The 14,371-nt window shown below is 54.8% G+C and overlaps 1 protein-coding gene across 2 annotated transcripts in view; it reads left to right on the top strand.

Annotated features, from left to right (window-relative positions):
* ITPK1 (inositol-tetrakisphosphate 1-kinase) overlaps positions 1–14,371 on the top strand; it is a 164,222-nt gene that overhangs the window by 22,714 nt on the left and 127,137 nt on the right. The gene's annotated exons all lie outside the window — the stretch shown is intronic.

Raw genomic sequence — 14,371 nt, forward strand, 5'->3', positions numbered from 1 at the left:
GCATTTGGGAAGCTAATTTTAAAGATCGTTTTTCCTTCACAATTATATGCAATCAGCCAGCCAGTGTTATTGGGGATTCTCTATTTCCCTCCTCAGCTGAGAGACCATCTGCTTTCCTCTTCCTGCCTTTCCTTCCAGCACACAGCAAGCCGCCTCCCTGGGAGAGGGGCCGCTGGCCGTCGGCTGGAGGCCCCAGTGGAACCGTTCCATGGGGACAAGGGAAAGGAGAAGGGGAGGATGCTGGGTGGTATCTGTTTTCAAGATCGGAGGTGCAGGTTGGTGGTGAAGGTGATGGAACTTGATGTTTCAGCCTGGACATTGGAGTAGCTGGGACTCTTATGTGGGTTGCAAGTGACAGAAAACCCAGTTCATATGAGCTGGAGCAGAAAGAGAATTTCTTGGCCCAGGTACTCAAACTGGCACAAGAACCGTCCCAGTCCCTCGGCCCCCAGATGTCCCTGCTGTCCCTGGAGGTCCATGAGAAAGCCAGTCACCAGGAGGGAGGCTTCCAGGGCTGTGGATGGGGACAAGGGGCGTGGTGCTCCAGGTGGCCCACCGCATGGGCAGGCGGCAGTTGGAAGCGTGAAAGAACTGGCCTGGGGGGGGGGCGGAGGCAGGTGTACTTGGAGCAGACAGTGGGGCTCGCTGGACGGGGAGGGGCACCTGTTGCGGAGTCCTGAAGGCTGGAGGGTGAGGGAAGCCCAGAAGGGCGTGACTGGCCCGGAGGTGGTGAGGTGATGAGCCAGGTTTCATTGTAGATGTAGAAGGTGGAGGTGGGCATGCAGGGGCAGCAGGGACACCGCCTGGTGGCCTTCAGGACAGAGGCTGTGCCTCTCAGGGGGCCGGAGATGGCCCTTTGCCGCCACTCAAGCATTCTTCCCTTCTGGCTGGAATTAGATATTCCTCTTTTTGGCATTTTTTACTTCTGCCCAGGGCCCTGGCTCCTGGCTTTGGTTTGGTGGTGGCTGTGACCCCCTGCATGGGGCTGTGAGGGATTATTCCAGCTGTTTAGGGCCTGTTGCCATGGCTCCCGGCTGCAGAGCCTGGCGGGGCCCCGAGGCCCCCAGGAAGGAGGTGGGGCGTGTGCCTGCTTGCCTGGAGCTGGCCTTGGAGCTTGACTTTGGCACTGGGGTCCTCTGAGGCCCCAGGCTCATTCTCACCTCCTCCAGAGGCCCAGCTAGCCTACCATTCTCCTGAGCTGCAGTCCTGTGACCTGGCTGATTTCTCTCTCTCATTGGTAGGTTCAGAAACCTTTAGAGGTGGTGTGGAGCTCCTGAGATATTTGCCCTGGAGCCTTCCTCACTGATCAGTCTCCTCCCTGATTGGCATCTGGCATTTGCTTGAATCCCTCCTGCCACAAGGCGCTCACCACCTGCCTTGGCATTCTTCCTTTGGGAGCTGGCAGCCTCTTCCAGTGGCTGAGCTGAAAGCTGCTTTCCTAGGGAGGGTTCCTTCTGCTCGGGAGGTTTGATGCTGTGGTCAGGAGGAGCTGTCAACCCGGTGCAGAGGGGAGCAGCAGGACACCAGCTCCACTGCTTCTAGGCCAGGGGTGACCCAGAGTGTGTCCCTCCTCCCAGGGAAGTCACGCAGTGTTGTGGGGTGGCGAGGAGGCCTTTGCTGACAGACAGCCCTGAGTTTAGATTGTGGTTCTGCTTCTTGCTGTGGGTCTTTGGACAACATTCTTAAGTGCTCTAAATTTCCCCACTTGAAAAGATGTGACAGTCGCAACCCCTGCCCCCCATTGCAGCGGTTGAAATTTAGCAGCATGTGCAGGGCTGAGTGCAAGCACCGTGCCTGGTGCTTGCAGGCCCGTCTGGCCTCCTCCTCTTCCTCAGTCCTTTCTCCTGCCTAGCTCAGGGAGAATAGGCCTGGGTGGGGATGAGAGTCCAAGAATTACAGGTGTTGGCCTGTCATTTGTTTGGGTCACGCCTGGGCCTTCGGAATCCTCCCTGAAATGTGAGGGTCTTGGGCATCGGCTGAAGTGCTTCCTGTTTGTAGAGTTGGGGTGCTCAGTGCATCTGGGGAGGGGGCCAGGCCCACTGCCCCATCTTGGCCCAGGCTCCAATTGCCTCTGCGTTTGGAGAATATCTGTTACTGCTCAGAGCCACTTGGCAAGGGTTGGGATGTCACCTTCAGCAGAGCCAGGTGGCCTGGGGGTTGGGGGGGTGGCCTGGGCATTGCTCATGGACGTCAGGATGAACCCAAGGGTCAGGGATTATCATCCCTCTCTTCAACCTAGCCAAGGCTCCTAGACCCCGGCCTTGGGTGTCTGTCACCCAGTCCCCCTGCACCCCTCCCCTGGCCCTTGGCGCCTCTTCCCACTGTTTGTGTTGGGGACCCCTGTGACAGTGTTTGTCTGTATCGGTGCCCCTTTGGGATCCTGTGGGCACCATGGGAGGCTGAGCTCCAGCTTCCTCCGTGTTGACTGTGGAGGCCCCCAACAAGCTCCTGCATGAGTCCTCCTCTGTGCCTGACCCACACGGGATGCCTCCAGGCAGAGCTGAGGAGCCTGGGGCCGTGGCAGGCAGAATAAGGCCCCTGTCCAGCCCCAGCAAGGACTGCCAGGTCCTGATCCTCAGGACCTACAAGTGCGTTACCTGAGATCGTAGAAGGGCACGATGTGACTACAGGTGTGACTGCATTGGGATCACGAGGTGGAAGGTGATCCTGGTTGGCTGGGCGGGCCCAGCACGATCACAGGGCCCTTACAAGAGAGGGCAGGAGGGTCACGGGAGAGGTGACAGTGGAAGCGGAGGTCGGGGTGTGGCCCTGTGCCGGGGACTGTGTGCAGCACAGCCTCTAGAACTGGGAGAGATGAAGGGGCGACTCCTCCCTTGCGCCTCCGGAAGGAAGGCCGCCCTGCTGGCCCACTTTAGTCTTCTGACTGAGAACCATAGGGAATGAGACTTGTGTTGTTTTTAGCCACCACGCTGGTGGTGGCTTGTTACAGCAGCGATAGGAAATGAACAGTGTGCGCCCACCCTGCTCCTCTAGGGTGAAGCTGCGGCTAGCAGAGAGGGGAGGGACTGGTCACGTCAAGGTCAGAGCCAGTGTGTGGCCGAGTGGGAGGCAGAGCCAGGCTTCTCGACTCCCACCTGTGATCCCAGAGCAGTGGGGAAAGGTTGCTGACTCCTCGAACTTGCTTCCGACCTGCCATCCTGTGAATGTCTGAGGCCCGGGAAGTATTTGAGGAAGGTGCTTTGCAGCTCAAGTTTTCTAAGCTGTTGGCAGGGCTGACTCCTACCTTTTTTTTGTCGTGACAACCATTCTGGTTTGGGTGGCGGGAGGGCCACAGGAAACCCCAGTGCCCAGAGACCCTGCCTTTGCTACCCTGTTGCTGGGTCAGCCTCCTTGGGGCACACCCTGGCAGCCTCCCTCCTGCCAACCTCCAGGGCTCAGCTCAAATGGCAGCCTGCCTGAAGCTTTCGACAGCCCCCAGACGTTGCACTATTTAGGGGCCGTGGCGCACACCCCAGAGGGCAGGCATGGCTCTCACTGACCTTCCCTGCCGCCAGCACTCTGGGCAGGGCTTGAGGCCCCCTCCGTTCCCAGGCCAGCCCAAGGCTCAATGGAGAAGCCCAGCAAGTGTTTGATAGAAAACGGGAATCTCTCCCTGCCTGTGGTTGGAGGCACAAAAGCAGGGTAGAGGCCCTGAAAGCTCAGGGCCCTGGGATCCAGGGGCCAGGTAGGCAGTGTGAGTAGCAGAATAGGGGTGGACGGGGAGATGTTTCAGAGTGTCAGTTCCCAGAATGCACGCGGGGACACACACACATACACACGAGCTGCTATTTTAAGCGTGTGAGGTACCTTGGGATTAGGTACTAGAAAAATTCAGACCTTTCCGGGCCTTTTCCCTCCCCCAGTGGAGAGGGAAGTGTCAGTGCAGGAATTTCTGTCTCCCTTCTGCAGTAGCTTTCCTTGCTGGTTAGGCTGATATTAACATGACTCTGCATTCTTGGGATTAAGCAGCCCTGTGAAGAGAACTGATTGAGTCGTTAGCCCCAGGCTGGCTGACGGCAGCTCAGCAGCTTGGGGTGGGTAGGGGGAGGTGCCCTGCCCAAGCTGACCCTGCAGCAGCCCCCGTGGGTTGCCCTCTCCTGTAGCTGCCCTCTCCTGTAGCCCGCTCCCCCCACTGCCCAAAATTTAGGGCTCATCCTAATTAGGGGAAAGAAAGATTACAGCACCTGCAAGGAGGGATTCAAAAAGTTTCAAGTGGAGAATTTTTATTTTAAAAAGTAGAGATGTAAAGAGCTATTAAGGGAATAGAGTTAACATTTGTTTTTAGCCAAAAGTCAGGACAATTTCTAATTGGACATGGGGATGCTTTGGGCGCAGCAGAACAGTTCCCTGGATGATTTCCACCCAATCCCCCTCCTAGTTTCTCCTTCCTGAAAATTGAGGGGTGGGGTCTCAAAAGTGCCCCAGCCCCTTCTGCTGCTTTCAGCCCCTGAGGCTCTGCTGACCTCTCCGGGAGGTTCTGGAAAGTTCTGGAAGGTACATCACTTTCTCTGCCTCTCACTCACTCCCATCCTGGGGTCCCGAGGAAAAGCTGCTTCAGGGACCCTGTGGGCCTGTTCTAGGTCTGAGGGAACTCGCCTCAGGCTGCTGAGTCTGCAGGGAGGGCCCAGGCCTGCCTGCCTCCCTGGGTGGGGCACCCGGAACTGGGGAGGGCCTTCAGTTAAGGTGGTTGGTGACTGTCCTATCCAGGGAAAGATAACCCCCCAGCCCCCCATAGAAAAGACATATGGCAGCTTCCAGTTTATCTGGTTCTTTTCTAGAGCTGTCCAAACAATTCGAATGTTTGTACTGGCGTTAAAATTCTGTTCGTATGTTGTCTTTATGTTGGGCCATTTCAGTTTCTGGCACTGTTAATAGGAGGAAAATCCAAACTGCAAAACAATCAGCAAGTGAACCAGGATGCAGTGGAGCAGGCAGGTGGCTCAGGGCTGGAGCCTGGAGCCTGCCCCCCAGGCTGGAAGCACTCACTCAGGAAGTGTTTGCAGAGCACCTTCGGGTTCAGGGTCTGTGTGGGGAGCAGGGTGTGTATTGGGGGGGTGCAGGGATGCGGAAATAGCGAATACAGTCTTTGGCCTCAGGGGGCTCACAGCTCAAAACCTAGCACAGAGCAATCGTCAGTGTAAAGCCATTATTTCTGCCGCACGGAGAGCAGGAAGGGGTGATGTTTGAGCTGCCCTAGGTGCGTGAGCAGGCCTTTGCCAGGTGGGGAAGGGCAGGTAGCAGAGGGACTTGCTTGTGCAAAGGCACAGACTTATGTCAGGTCCTGGTGTTTGTAGAATGGGGTCCCTCTTGGAAAGGGAGGACTCGTGCCGTGCGGGCTGCCGCTCCACTTCCCCAGGTGCCAGGTACCGTGCTAAGAATTTTGGGCTGTGGAGTCAGACACGCTACCGTTGTGCCGCGAGGTCCCTGGGGCCACCATGAATTTTGGGCTGTGGACACAGGGCACAAGCCCTGATTTCTGAAGGAGCATTTATCAGCCAGGATAGGCTTCAGTGACAACCCCGAAAGGTGGGAAACAGCGAAGGTTTATTCAAAGGTCATTCAGAGTCCGCTGTGGATCTGGAGGACTCTCGGGGAAGTCATCCTCCCTGAGGGGCTCAGTGTTGTGCTCCCGTATCCGATCTTAGCCCCAGCATTGTTGACATCTTAGGCCAGACAATTCTTTGTTTTAGGGGGCAGGCCTGTGCATTAGGGCCTTTACTTGCTGGATGTTGGTAGCAGTTCCCTAGTTGTGGCAATCAAAAATGTCTTTAGGCATTGCTAAATGTCTGGGAGTGAGGGGGAGAGAAGCAAAATTGTTCCCAGTTGAGAACCAGTGCTGCCTAAAGGTCCTCTTACTCAGTTGTTAAGCAGGGTGTGGTGACTCATGCCTGTAGTCCCAGCTACTTGGGAGGCTGAGGAGGGAGGATGGCTTGAGCCCAGGAGTTTGAGGCTGCAGTGAGCTATGGCACTACACTCTAGCCTGGGTGACAGAGTGAGACACTATCTCTAAAAAAAAGTCATCAACTCGTTTCTTTCTGGTTCCCAGGCTGGCTTTGTTGCCACTCAGCTTGGGTTTTTCCTGGCAGCAGCCTGGCGGGCTCTGGTGGTCATGGCATTCTCATGTGCTCCCGCGATGCTGGGGTGGGGCGGACTGGCCAGAGAGTCAGTCGGGTGCTGGCAGTGGAATGCTTCTTCCTGGAAGTTGACATGGTCACGTCTGTTCACATTTCATGGCCCACAGCAAGTCACATGGCCTCGCCTCACTGGGGGAGGGGGAGCTTGGTGGCATTCAGCGTCTGGTAAGAGAATTGCCAGCATTGGTGGCCATCAGTGCTGTCCACCACTGAGCCTTAGCCTGGCAGGGTCAGTGCCACGGAGCCAGGCAGCCTCCCTCTCTGCGCTCAGTGCTGGGTCGGCCAGCGCGGGCTTGTGGGGGCTCTGAGGAGGGTGGGAGCGAAGGAGGGCTTCTCCAGAGGAGCTGATACGGGGGGTGGGGCTCAGGTGGTGATGCTGGGGTGGCGTTTGAAGCATGAGAACAGTGTGGCCCTCTGCACACACAGGTGAGGGGAGGCCCAGGTGCCATTCAGGAACCGCAAGTCCTCAGAGACCTTGAGGGCCTCTGGGTGGTGCGCCATTGGCCCTGGCCTCTGCAGGCAGGGAGGGGGAGGAAGCTCAGAGCTGTTGCCCAGTGCCCGGTACCTGGAGGTGCTAAAGGGCCTTGTTACTTGAGGTGCCTGGAATCTGGTAGTTACCAAACCATGCTTCGGATTGCTTGGATGAGAATGTGCCTGGCCTCCCGTGTGCATAGAGTGACACTTCCCATCCCAGGCAGTTTCAGCTCTGTGTGCAGGTGCCACTTCTTCTCCTCGCCCATGTTGGGAGGAGCCCGCGTGTCCAGGTCTATTTCTCCTACTGTGAAACTGTTCCTCGGATGCCTGGCCTGGCCTCGCCCTGCAGCCGGGCAGTCCTGCGGGTGCCCTTTCCAGCAGTGGCTCCGCTGTGGCCAGTGCTCAGCCTCACCTGTGCAGGCGGCAGTGGGACTGTGCGTATCGCAGGAAAGCAGTTCTTGATGAACCCGAGGGCCCCTTTTTAGAAAACCTTCGTGCTGTCTCTGAGCACCTGGAATTCTCCCAGCTGTCACTGGACTGTTCTCTCCTGTGGGTCAGAGGGGCCCTCTGTGTCTTGGCATAACTCCCCTCCCACACATCCTCGCCACTTCACGTGCTCCACCTGCTGCGGACCTCGGTCTTCACACCTGCCCTGGAAGGTCCTCTTGGGCTAGAACGGTTGGACCCGTTGTTAAAGTGACAGCTAAGTAAGACCTGGTGGCTGAGCAACACGTCCCGTGCCTGCTGCTGGTTTTCGTGGACCTGCGCCTGCGTGTCCTGCTCAGCTGCGAGGCAGGCCTACTGCGGGACGGAATCCGTCATCCCGCGGTGTCTCGCGTTGACTTCCTGACACCACAGCCAGCGGCCGTGCTTCAGTTCCAGGGCCTCGTGGTGGTGCGGACCCCTCTCAACTCCATGCCGCTCTTTTCTGCTTGTGCCGTTGATCCTCTTTACTGGACCTTTGTGGTCCCCTCTCCCTCAGCGCCGGGTCTCCGGGGTAATTTTTGTCGTCTTCGGGAAGTGGTGGCTGCTGTCATTTACAGAGCCCCTGTGGTTCAGCGCCAGCGCCAGCAACGCAGCCTAAACCGGCTGCAGCAGAAATCTGCCACGGAAGGTCCAGAGAGGACAAGCACTAGTGTGGTGGGATCCGGCCAGACGACCTGCCCTTCAGCAGCCCGGCGTGGCCTTGTCTCCTGGTTTGGCCGCTGGCTCATCTGGATTCTAGCCACACGGAGGCAGCGGTGTCCCCAACATTTCCCGGCCCTGCCGTTTGTGTTGTGGACAGCCCGCCAGTACCCATCCTGAAAAGGGGCGGGACTGGCCTGGCTTGGGCCGCACTCCCGTCCTGCTGCTCCCATCCTGGTGGCGGGTCACACCCACCCTGAGTAGGGGTGCTGCCCCTCAGAATCATGAGGGGTAGAGAAGGAGCAGTTCCTGAAAGGCAGGAAGGCAGGGAGGAGCAGAAGTCACCAGGCCCACCTCCCGGTGTGAGCCAGGTGCTGTGCTGTCCCGAGCTCTTCTTCCCCCAAGCCCTATGAGGTAGCTTCTAGGATTCTCCCATTTGACAAATGAGAAAACTGAGGCACAATATACAGTTGGGTCTGGTTCTGTGTTCTCCTCTTGGGGACTCAGTCTACCTCTTCCACATCCACCTGCCTCCCAGGTTTTCTTCTAACCCCCTGAACCTTGCTAAGTTGAGTCCTAGGCTTCTAACTACTTCCTGGTACCACCATGGTTGAAAAGTGGATGTCACCGTCTTCCTGCGATGTTCTCTCCTTTCTGGGGCCGGGTACAGGACCTCAGGTTCCTGCTTCCCCAGCTGGTGAGCATCACAGCTATTTCCAGTTCTCATGCCTCTTTTACTTCTACCCCCAAGACCTGGAAGGGCTGCCCCTAAGCCTGCACCTCCCCCAGCAAGTCGCGTCCTGCTTCTGTTCCTTAAGATCAGGCATGGGGAGTTGCTCCCTGTGGATGAGCAGCTGTTCCCATACCTGACTGCTCTGTTCCCGAGCAACACCTGGAAGCTCCGCAAACCCCACATCCCTCCCAGGCCCTCCCCCACACCTCCTGAATCAGAGTCCTCAGGAGCAGACGGCAAATTAGTATATTTTTTATAAGCTCCAGTGGTGATTCTTAAGTCATCTGCCCTGGCATTTGAGACCCACTGGCCCATGGGGTAAAGGCTAGGCTGCAAGGTGACACCTAGGCCTCTGGGACATGCTCCAGCCTGCATCGTTCATCCTGCTTCTCAGTGCTCTTGCCTGCCCCTGCAGAGGGTCTTATGCTCCCCCTCCCCAGATACCCTTTGGGGAGGGGGGGTGCCTCACATCTATAGTTACCTCAGATGGCAGGTGCTGCCCCTCCTTCCCTGCAAGGATCAGTCTTTTGTGAGTACCTTGAATTCACCAAGGATGTATTCTCCTTGGACTTGGGCAGAGAGACGGTGCTTTGCAAAGCGGATCCTCCCTTCACAGGCATTTGGAAAAGCAAGTTTATATTTATGAGTTGTGGGGCAGAGCTTTGCCCAAAACTTACTAGTGCAGTGCTTATCAAGAAAATGAGGTGTTGGCTGGACACGGTGGCTCACGCCTGTAATCCTAGCACTCTGGGAGGCCAAGGTGGGCGGATTGCTCGAGGTCAGGAGTTTGAAACCAGCCTGAGCAAGAGCAAGACCCCGTCTCTACTATAAATAGAAATAAATTAATTGGTCAACTAATATATATAGAAAAAATTAGCCGGGCATGGTAGTGCATGCCTGTAGTCCCAGCTACTCGGGAGGCTGAGGCAGTAGGATTACTTGAACCCAGGAGTTTGAGATTGCTGTGAGCTGGGCTGATGCCACGGCACTTACTCTAGCCTGGGCAACAAAGCGAGACTCTGTCTCATAAAAATAAATAAAAAAAGAAAGAAAAAAAGAAAGAAAATGAGATGTAGAGCCTAAAGAAAATGAGATGTAATTGTCTCTAGGTTTTAAAAAAAATACTTTCATTATCAAATTTTAACCATTACTGTTACTTTCTCTATAGTTTTGGAAGTAAGTCTTCACTCAATGTTGTCCATAAGTTCTTTTTTTTTTTTTTTTTTTTTTTTTTTTTTTTTTTGAGGCAGAGTCTTTCTTTGTTGCCCAGGCTAGAGTGAGTGCCGTGGCGACAGCCTAGCTCACAGCAACCTCAAACTCCTGGGCTCAAGCAATCCTTCTGCCTCAGCCTCCCGAGTAGCTGGGACTACAGGCATGCGCCACCATGCCTGGCTAATTTTTTGTATATATATTAGTTGGCCAATTAATTTATTTCTATTTATAGTAGAGACGGGGTCTCGCTCTTGCTCAGGCTGGTTTTGAACTCCTGACCTTGAGCAATCCGCCCACCTTGGCCTCCCAGAGTGCTAGGATTGCAGGTGTGATCCACCGTGCCCGGCCAGTCCATGGGTTCTTGGAAACTGATTTTAAGGGAAACGACTTAAAATGAAACCAATTTTGGCATAGAAACAAGAGTTAAGTTCTTTCTTTGGAAGGATGGGCTGAAAAAAAAAATTATTTTCCTATGGCATGTATCTGGTCCCCAAAACACCAATTTGGTCACGCCGGTTAATCTGATATCTTTGGTTGTGGAAGCAAAAAAAACGGATAAAACCCATATGGTTGTGGGGAGTGCAACTCCACACTGACAGCGGCCTTGGCTGGGAATTGATTTTTTTCTCCCGTCATCAACATTATAGTGAAACAACATTGAATGGAATGACATCATTCAAGGACCTGCTGTACGTATGCTCATTGCAGAAAACAGAAAACACAGGAAAGTATAAAGGAAAAACCACAGCACCTACCTGGTGTCACCAGCCTTGCAGCCGCAGTTAGCTCTGCAGCGCGGGCCTGTCGGTGCCTCCAGGTACCCGAGTGCCTACGTGGGCTTGGAATCTGTGTGGGGTGCCCCGGCGCCGCGCTCCCAGGCCCTGCATGGAGTGTAATTTCAGCTTGATAAATCCTGAGCTCGCCTCTGCCTTGCCTCATCTTCAGCTAATGGATTTATGCCTTTATCTGACATCTATTTAAAAAATGATTTTTAAAATAGTTTTTGAGAATATGTTATAGGCATGTGATACAAAATTCAAGGAGTTGTGAAGGGGACACAGTGAAATGGAAATCTTCCCACCCATCCCCAACTGCCTTCACCCTTGACCGGAGGCTGTGTTGTGGTCATTGTCTTGTAGCACTTTCACATTCGTTCTGTGTATACACAAGCACACGTTCTTGTCCTGGGTGTTGTTCTTTTTTTTTTTTTTTTTTTTTTTTGAGACAGAGTCTCGCTTTGTTGCCCAGGCTAGAGTGAGTGCCATGGCGTCAGCCTAGCTCACAGCAACCTCAAACTCCTGGGCTCGAGTGATCCTTCTGCCTCAGCCTCCCGGGTAGCTGGGACTACAGGCATGCGCCACCATGCCCGGCTAATTTTTTTTTTATATATATATCAGTTGGCCAATTAATTTCTTTCTATTTATAGTAGAGACAGGGTCTCGCTCTTGCTCAGGCTGGTTTTGAACTCCTGACCTTGAGCAATCCGCCCGCCTCGGCCTCCCAAGAGCTAGGATTACAGGCGTGAGCCACAGCGCCCGGCCTGGGTGTTGTTCTTAACACAAATAATGCTGTACAGCACGCGGAGTTTTGCACCTTACATTTTTCACATAGCACTGTCTTGAAGATGATTCCTTATGGGCATGTAGAGAGCTTCCTTGGTTTTTTTTTTTTAACTGCCGTGTAGTTTCCTTTGATTGTGGAAGGGTTCTTAGTGGCTGCTCTTGAGGGAGTTTAGTTTGCCGCTGTTCTTTTGCTGTGGCAGACAGGCAGTTAACAACCCAGAGCTTGAAACATTTTGCACATTCAGTTATATCTGCGGGGTGATTGGGTGGGATTGTGGAGTTGCTGTTTTCAGGAGGAAAAATTAATCACTCCACAACCAGTTCTCTGGTTTCTTTTCCTCCCCCAGGCCCTCCTATCCCTCCTTATCCCTCCTCCCCTTTAGTTTCATAATTCAGTTTCTGAACTTTCTGGTTAAGGCAGGATTTCGGCAGACTGCTCCTTAGAGTGTCAAGGTTGTTGATAGCTTTGTTCTGCAGAAGTTGCCCACAGACAAATGGGCCCTGGAAGGTTATTTTGTTTTCCTGAGAGGCCATGGCCGTGTGCACAGGGTTCTTCCACCGGAGGGAATGTGGTTTTCTACCTCGTTCCCCCTCACACAGAGGCCCTGGAGGCTGGAGACCCTTCTTGGTGCTGCCAGAGCTGGCTGTGGCCCACCTAGTGGTGGATGTGTTGGCCCTGGGCCAGCTCCTGCACTTCCTGAGTCCCCTGTTTGCTCATCCATCCATCCGAGTAATGGGGTGAGCCTGTCCCTCCCTCACGGGGTGCAGAAGGCATCCGTGAGCAGTGAGTACCACCCAGGGTGGCTAGTGCAAGTGTGTGGCCCGATGGGGACCGAAAGGGGAGCCGAGTCCCCTCTTTTCTGCCAGAGTCACAGTTTATTCTGTTCTTGGTGCCTGAGCTGCAGAGGAACCGTGGTGGCTCCTGGGAGCTCAGCCCCACTTAGGATTTCAGCCTAGGATTTCAGGATTTTCTCTAGATTACTTTTTTTGTTGCTTTCTTATTTTATGTATTCCATCTGTTTTCAAAGAGACTTTTTTAAAAATTTAGGACTGGGGGAGGGAGAACTGTCTGGGATGATGTAAAATGTGGACCGATTGGAAGTGACCGCAGTTGGCTTTGTAAAGAGACGAGAGCCACATGCCTGCAGGGCCAACTCAGAAGGAAACTGAGGCCACAGCCCAGAGCCCGGTGGAAGCCTGCTCCAGCTGCTGTGGGTCACTCATGCACCTCTGTCCCCTGCCTGTCCCGCCGTGTGGTCCACATCCTCATTCATTTGGGAACGGGAGGCAGCGAGCTGGAGCCTAGGCTGGCCGTGGGCGGGTCCCCACAGGGATGCTCACTGTGGTTTTCTCTCCCCTGCAGTGGGGCCGGGGCTCTGAGGTCTCCGCAGGTGCTCAGAGGACTGGTGCAGCCCAGGTTCCTCATGATGCTGTCTGTCCCCTTGTTGTGGGCTTTGGTGGCCCAGAGGCTATGCTGTTGTGTGTCAAGCCCATCCCTCATGGATTCATGAAAGCGGATGGATATTGGCTGCCATTCCTTCAGGAACAGAAGAGGGGCCAAGTGACAGTGAGGGCCCTGAAACCATCAACTACGATGGTTCTCAAACTGGATTCCTTGGGGGCCCAGGGTTCTGCTGAGTTGGGGGTGGTGGTTGGAGGGAAGGTCCCTGGGTGCTCCCCACAATGGGACCTGTTCCGCTCTTGTTGACCTTATTGTGTGACTCCTTTGTGAGGTTGGTAGGTGTCACATCAGCTGTGCCGTGTGATGTGAGGTTGCTCATGGTTGCCCAGAGCTTCCTGTGGGGCTTCGTGCCCATCTCCTGCTTGAACAGTGAGCCCCTCCGGGGCCCAGACTGTGGCTGTTGGATCTGCTGTGCGAGTGCGGGGCGCGGAACCGAGCTGAGTTCTTGCGTGTTCACGCCTTCACTTACCAGCAGCTGTTTGTGAGTGTCTGTGTGCCAGGTGGGCACCATGGCTAGGCACAGGCACACACGGCTTTTTTTAAATTATTGAAAATAAAAACTAATTTATGAGTTAGATAGTATTACCTTTTTATGTAAATGGTTTCAGAATTTTTAAAACTCAGATTACTCTTCTTGTTGATTAATATATTTTTTCCTAGGGCCAAAAATTTATTGCACATAATTTATAATACTATATACAAAGTAGAAAAGACGACATTTTCACATTTCTTAACACGCTTAACACATGGTTTTAAAATTTGGCACAGTCCCTGCTCCAAGGAGCCTGGGCGAGTAAACTACAGATGCCTGGCCGTGCCTGGTCGCAGCCTTCTCTGGGCATCTGCTGGAGGCCCTGCCTTTCTTTCCAGCAAAATGCTCATGGCATGCTGTCTCCAGCACCTTTGTCCCTACATATCCTAGTGGCCCTGCACCAGCGTTCGTCCTGTCCCTGGGTGACGGTGATCAATACAAAGGGTTGGGAGCGTGGTGGCCCCGAGTTCTTCAGGAGTGTTGTGGGTGGGGTGGGGAGGGTAGAGTGGGTCAGAGAAGGCCTCTTGGAGAGCCTCTGTCTGGGCCGAGTTCAACAGGCTGGGGTGCGAGGTGAGCACCCAGGCAGGAGACAGCCCCGTGTGCCGGAACTGTGCAGATGGCGCTTGCTGGGCTTGCAGTAAGAACTGTGGGGCACAGGAGAGAAGGGTGGGCGAGTCAGCAGGGAGCCTTGTGAGCCCCGGGCAGACCCAGACCCAGGCCACGAGGCTCTTAAAATCAGGTGGGGTGAGTGAGGGTCTGGGGCCAGGCTGAGGCTTTAGACCTGCTGCGGGAGGAGGGCGTGGAGGACCCGGGTTGAGCCTGGCAGGGACAGCAGTGATTCGGGGGTGCTGGGTCCCACGGCAGTCTGTGCTGGAGCTGTGACTGTGGACACCCCAGGATTAGAGGGAGACAGCTGATAGCCCGCCGTGGGGTCTCCATAGGACTCCAGCCAAGTCCCTCCGGGAGCCAGCCCCCTCCTTCAGCTGGGAGGTGGTTTTGAGGGGTGACTAGGAGCTCATAAACCTTCCCCTTGAAAACTGTTCCGGGGGCGGCCTGAGAGGTGCAGCGCCCGCTCCCCTCCTGAAGCACTCCTCACAGCCCCCTCCGCTGGCTGCAGCGGACCTTCAGGAAGGCTGT

This window comes from Microcebus murinus, chromosome 6, assembly GCF_040939455.1.
Source record: "Microcebus murinus isolate Inina chromosome 6, M.murinus_Inina_mat1.0, whole genome shotgun sequence".
NCBI classification, from domain to species: Eukaryota; Metazoa; Chordata; class Mammalia; order Primates; family Cheirogaleidae; genus Microcebus; species Microcebus murinus.